Genomic DNA, 5,423 nt, shown 5'->3' with positions numbered 1-5,423 from the left:
CTTTGGCAATCCTACCACGAAATCCATCGCGATATGTTCCCATTTCCATTCTGGTATGTCCAGTGGTTGAAGCAATCCACTTGGTCGTTGATGTTCCGCCTTTACTCTTTGACACATATAACACTTACTTATCCACTCCGCGATTTCCTTTTTCATCTTTGTCCACCAATAACTCTCTTTTAAACCCTTGTACATTTGCGTACTTCCAGGGTGAATTGAAAATCTCAAGTTATGCGCTTCGTGCAAAATCTCATGCTTTACCTCCTCAACGTTAGGTATCCAGATATCTGAGTTAACACGATAAATTTATTTTTTTGAGCTTTAACTACCTCTCCTGTCAGCTTATCTTTCTCGCGGTTCATCACTTGCTCTTGACAACATCGAATCTTTTCCAAAATTTCAGGTTGAAATGACATTGCATACATTGCTTCACTTCCAAATTATGGAGTCTTCACCTCTATTTCCAACTTTTCAAAATCCTTGATCAATTCTTCTGATGAAGTTAACATATTCAATCTTTCCTTGCGGCTTAATGCATCCTCTACCACATTCGCCTTTCCAGGATGATAATTTATCGAACAGTCATAATCTTTGATCAATGCTAACCATCTTCTCTGTCTCATATTCAGCTCTTTCTGAGTGAAAATATATTTTAAACTCTTATGATCTGTATATATCTCGCACTTTTCTCCATACAAATAATGCCTCCAAATATCTTCTCTGTCTCATATTCAGCTCTTTCTAACCATCTTCTTTGTCTCATATTCAGCTCTTTCTGAGTGAAAATATATTTTAAACTCTTATGATCTGTATATATCTCGCACTTTTCTCCATACAGATAATGCCTCCAAATTTTAAGGGCAAACACAATTGCTGCTAATTCCAAATCATGTGTGGGATACTTTTGTTCATGCGGCTTTAGCTTCCTTGACGCATACGCTATTACTTTCCCGTGTTGCATCAACACACATCCAAATCCTTTATATGAAGCATCACTGAAGATCACAAACTCTCCCTTTTCATCTGGTAATACCAAAACTGGGGCGATTACCAATCTCTTCTTTAACTCTTGAAAACTTTCTTCGCACTTATCTGTCCATACAAAATTCTCATCCTTCCTTGTCAACTTAGTCAATGGAACATCAATCTTAGAGAAATCTTGCATAAACCTTCTATATTATCATGCTAATCCCAGAAAACTTCTGATCTTCGTAGGAGTCTTGGGTCTTTCCCAATTTATCACAGCTTCTATCTTAGCTGGATCTACTTTGATTCCTTCTCTATTGACTACATGTCCAAGAAACTGTACTTCCTTTAGCCAAAACTCACACTTTAAAAACATGGCATATAACTTTTCTTTTCTCAAGATTTCTAAGGAAATCCTCAAATGCTCCATATGGTCTTCCTTCGTCTTGGAATATATCAATATATCATTGATAAACACTATAATGAACTTATCCAAATACTGCTTGGACACTCTGTTCATAAGATCCATAAATGCGGCTGGCGCGTTCGTCAAACCAAACGCCAGTACCAAAAACTCATAGTGTCCATATCTCGTTCGAAACGTTGTCTTGGGTATATCTTCCGCTTTAATCTTTAGCTGATGATACCCATATCTTAAATCAATATTGGAAAAACAAGTAGCTCCTTTTAACTGATCAAACAAGTCGTCAATTCGCGGTAGAGTGTATTTTTTTTAATCATCAACTTATTCAATTCGCGATAGTCAATGCACAACCTCATACTTCCATCTTTCTTCACAAATAATACTGGTACACCCCACAGGGATACACTTGGGTGTATTACTCCTTTATCTAACAACTCTTGCAACTGCGCTGCTAATTTTTTCATCTCAACTGGCATCATTCGATAGGAAGCTTTCGATACTGGTTCCGTTCCAGGAGCCAAATCAATCATAAACTCGATCTCTCTATCTGGAGGTAATCCAAGCAATTCGTCTGGAAACACATCGGAAAAATCTCTTACTACCGGAATATCCTCAATCATTGCGGATTCTTCCTCCATATCTTTGACATGAGCCAATTAAGCTTCGCATCCTAGACGTAGCAATCTCTTTGTCTGAATAGCCGTTAAAAACTTATTATCTTGTCTTTTCCCCTTGAATATCACTTCAACACCATCCTTTGTCTTTAACTTAGGCTTCTTGCTTTTACACTCTATTTGCACCTCATGGTTTGACAACCAATCCATTCCTAGTATAACATCGAATTCTCCTAACTTAAAAGGAATTAAGTCAACAGAAAAGTGCCGACCTTCTATAACCATATCACAATCGGGATAAACCCTATTAACAATGACTTTCTCTTGATTTGCTAATTCTATAATCAAATTGGGTTCATGAGGCTACGCAACACATTTTAGTCTATCAAGAATACTTTCAGCAATAAAGGATCTAGTTGCTCCAGAATCTATTAATACTTTTACTTCTACTGAGTTAATAACAAGCATACATGCCACCACATCCACATCTTGCACAACATCTTTCATTGTCATGTTGAAGGTTCTAGCTCTAGGTTGAGTTGTTGGTGCTGGGAGAGGCGACGGTCCAGCAATTATAAGAACATTTGCCTTTTCAACTGGCTCCTTACAGTTTCTGGCCACATGGCCCACTTTTCCACACTTAAAACATGTCAATTCAGGCTTCTTTGCTCCACTTGGGCACTCGGATGAATAATGCCCCTTCTGATTACACCTAAAACAGGTCACATCCAGCTTGCTACACCTTCCCGGGTGTCTCTTCCCACAAACTTTACACTCTTGAATCTGAGGTCTATTATCCTTTCCCAGTTGTCCTGCCTTCTAAAAACGGTTCTTTTGAGCTCCGTTCCCGGGTTTGAACTTTTGAAACTTTTGGTTCTGACCTCCACCATTCTTTCGAAACTTACCTCTAAAATTCGAACTTCCTTGTTCTTGTTCTGAGCTCTCAAACTTCCTTTTCCTATTTTCATTTTCTCCTTTTGCAGCTTCACGTTCTCCTTCCACTATCATTGTCTTCTACACCAAGGCGGTATGGTTCTTGATTTATAATAGTGCCACTTGACTCCGAATCCATGGAATAAGTCCCTGTTGGAACCTTTTGGCCTTCTTCGCCTCTGTATTCACATACTCAGGTACAAATCTAGACAACTCCGAAAATTTCACCTCATATTCCACTATCGACATATCTTCTTGTCTAAGGTCCAAAAATTTCATCTCCAACTGGTCTTGCATATAACTTGGAAAATAATTTTCCAGAAACATCTCAGTAAACTTTTCCCATGACAAATATTTCCCTTCAAGCAAAGCTTTAGAAGATTCCTACCAGAAACTCGCCTCGTCTTTAAGGTAATAACTCGTATACTGGGCTTTCTTTTCATCCTTAACTTCTGCTAACTCAAAAGTTTTCTCCATTTCTCTTAACCACGACTGAGCTTTTATCGGGTCGGGCAAACCTAAGAACTCTAGGGATGAACGGATTGAAAGTGTTTGAAGTTTCCAACTTTAGGGGCTATGGGTTGTTGTAAAAGATAAGCAAATCAGCTTATCATAGTGGTATCTTGATTCATTTCTGGGTCCTGGGTTTGAATTTCTTCTTCTTGGTGATCTGGTGAGTTGGCCATTTTCTTACAAACCTGATTGAGCAATTATTTAGCAATACGATAGCATGGAATTGATATATATAACAACATTTTACTACGAAATCACTTTTACGGGTTTTAAGCTTTACCCAATTTTGCACATGCAATCCTATTACTATATAATCTTCATATCAGTTTCATTTTCTCATGGCACAGGGTAAAATTCTCGTGAAAAGATTAAACACGGTTGTATAAAAACATGGTATGCAAAATAATTATAAAGATTTTCAAGGTTCACAACAAGATAATGGATTTAGCAAGCCAAAGGTTCATAAATAAAGGTTGATTACAACAAGTTCTTGAGAATAAGGTACAATAATATAATAGGGTTAAACAGAGGAAAAACTGGAAAACATCCCCCTATCTACCGCTAACTTCTAACAATAACCACTACAAAGTCCTGAGATACAATACAACATAACAAATGAAAAAGGGATCCCGACATCTGACCAAGTATCCCAAAGCCTACCGGCGCTGAAAAATAACAACAACAACTACGGGCTCCACCAAAAGTCCCGCCTGATCAACACTATCATCTAGTCATCCAGAATCTCTCTCAACACAACCAACATCCAGCGAATGATCTTACGCAGCCTCCGGGCCTCAACATCAGCATCACTAGTGGATGGTCCCTCATCCAATTTCCTTCGGGCTACCTGTTCCACTAACTGAATCCTAGCTCTCCACTCTTCCTCCACAACTGAAGTCCTCTGCCTAAAGTCTCGAGCTAGCCTATCCACCAAAGCTCCCAACTCAGGAATGCGGGAGTAAACAAAGTCTCGATCCAGGGCTAACTTGCCACCAACACTGATAGGCACAATCTTAGGCATCTCAGACTCTAGCTCAGGGGCTGAGGTCTCTGACTCGGTCCTCAAAGGTGATATTAGCATAGGAATCTCACTACTCTCAGATGGATCCTCCTCTGGATCTGAACTAACATACACAGGCCCCTCTGGAGAGGGTGGAATGGGGTCCACTGGGGTACCGGTCAAACTAATCTCTGAATCGGAATCACTACCACTACTGGGATCCTGAGAGAAAACACAAAACAGCAACCTAGAAACAGCATTAAGGTTAAATAAAACTTCCAACTATCTCACACCCTAACTCTAGTTGGCACTTTAGCCTATTCACTTTCCTTAGACTATACATAATAGTCTAAGTCAACTCTATATGAGTCGAACACTTTCGCGATATAGATATATACCCAAAATACCCTTTTGTCTTAATTTGTCTCAAGGATTAGATCATGTGGCTCTGATACCAACTTGTGACACCCTCAATCTCGGGGTTAGGAAATGAGGACCCACACAATATTAAACTATCATTAAATATTCATAAACCCCGATTAACTATTAACATGATCTAACAGGATAAAGTTTGAGACAAAATTATAACTACCAACCATAATATATAAATTACAACCCAAAATAATATTTAATTTACACAATCGATTCCGACTTAGAACTGACAGATAACCCATTATATCTTTACAAACTTTCCGATGAAGCGCTTGCTCACACATAACTTGTACTACCTGTTCTGGCATCTGGAAGCATACAACATGGTAGGGGCCACCAAGTACGCTCTTACGAGCAGTGCACCTAAGTCTGCCCATCCTCTTGCTTAACTGCCATGGTTAGAACAAAGCATAACATATGAGTATAAAACTCAGCAAGTAACTATATGACAGTTCTACGATACAATATCAACAATATACCATTATTGCTTTTAAGGCATTCTACTTGACAATCTCTAGGTGGCAGATTTTTGTCTTTGGGC

Source organism: Apium graveolens, unplaced genomic scaffold (genome assembly GCF_009905375.1).
Source record: "Apium graveolens cultivar Ventura unplaced genomic scaffold, ASM990537v1 ctg2495, whole genome shotgun sequence".
In the NCBI taxonomy this organism is placed as follows: domain Eukaryota; kingdom Viridiplantae; phylum Streptophyta; class Magnoliopsida; order Apiales; family Apiaceae; genus Apium; species Apium graveolens.
This window is presented reverse-complemented; position numbering follows the sequence as displayed.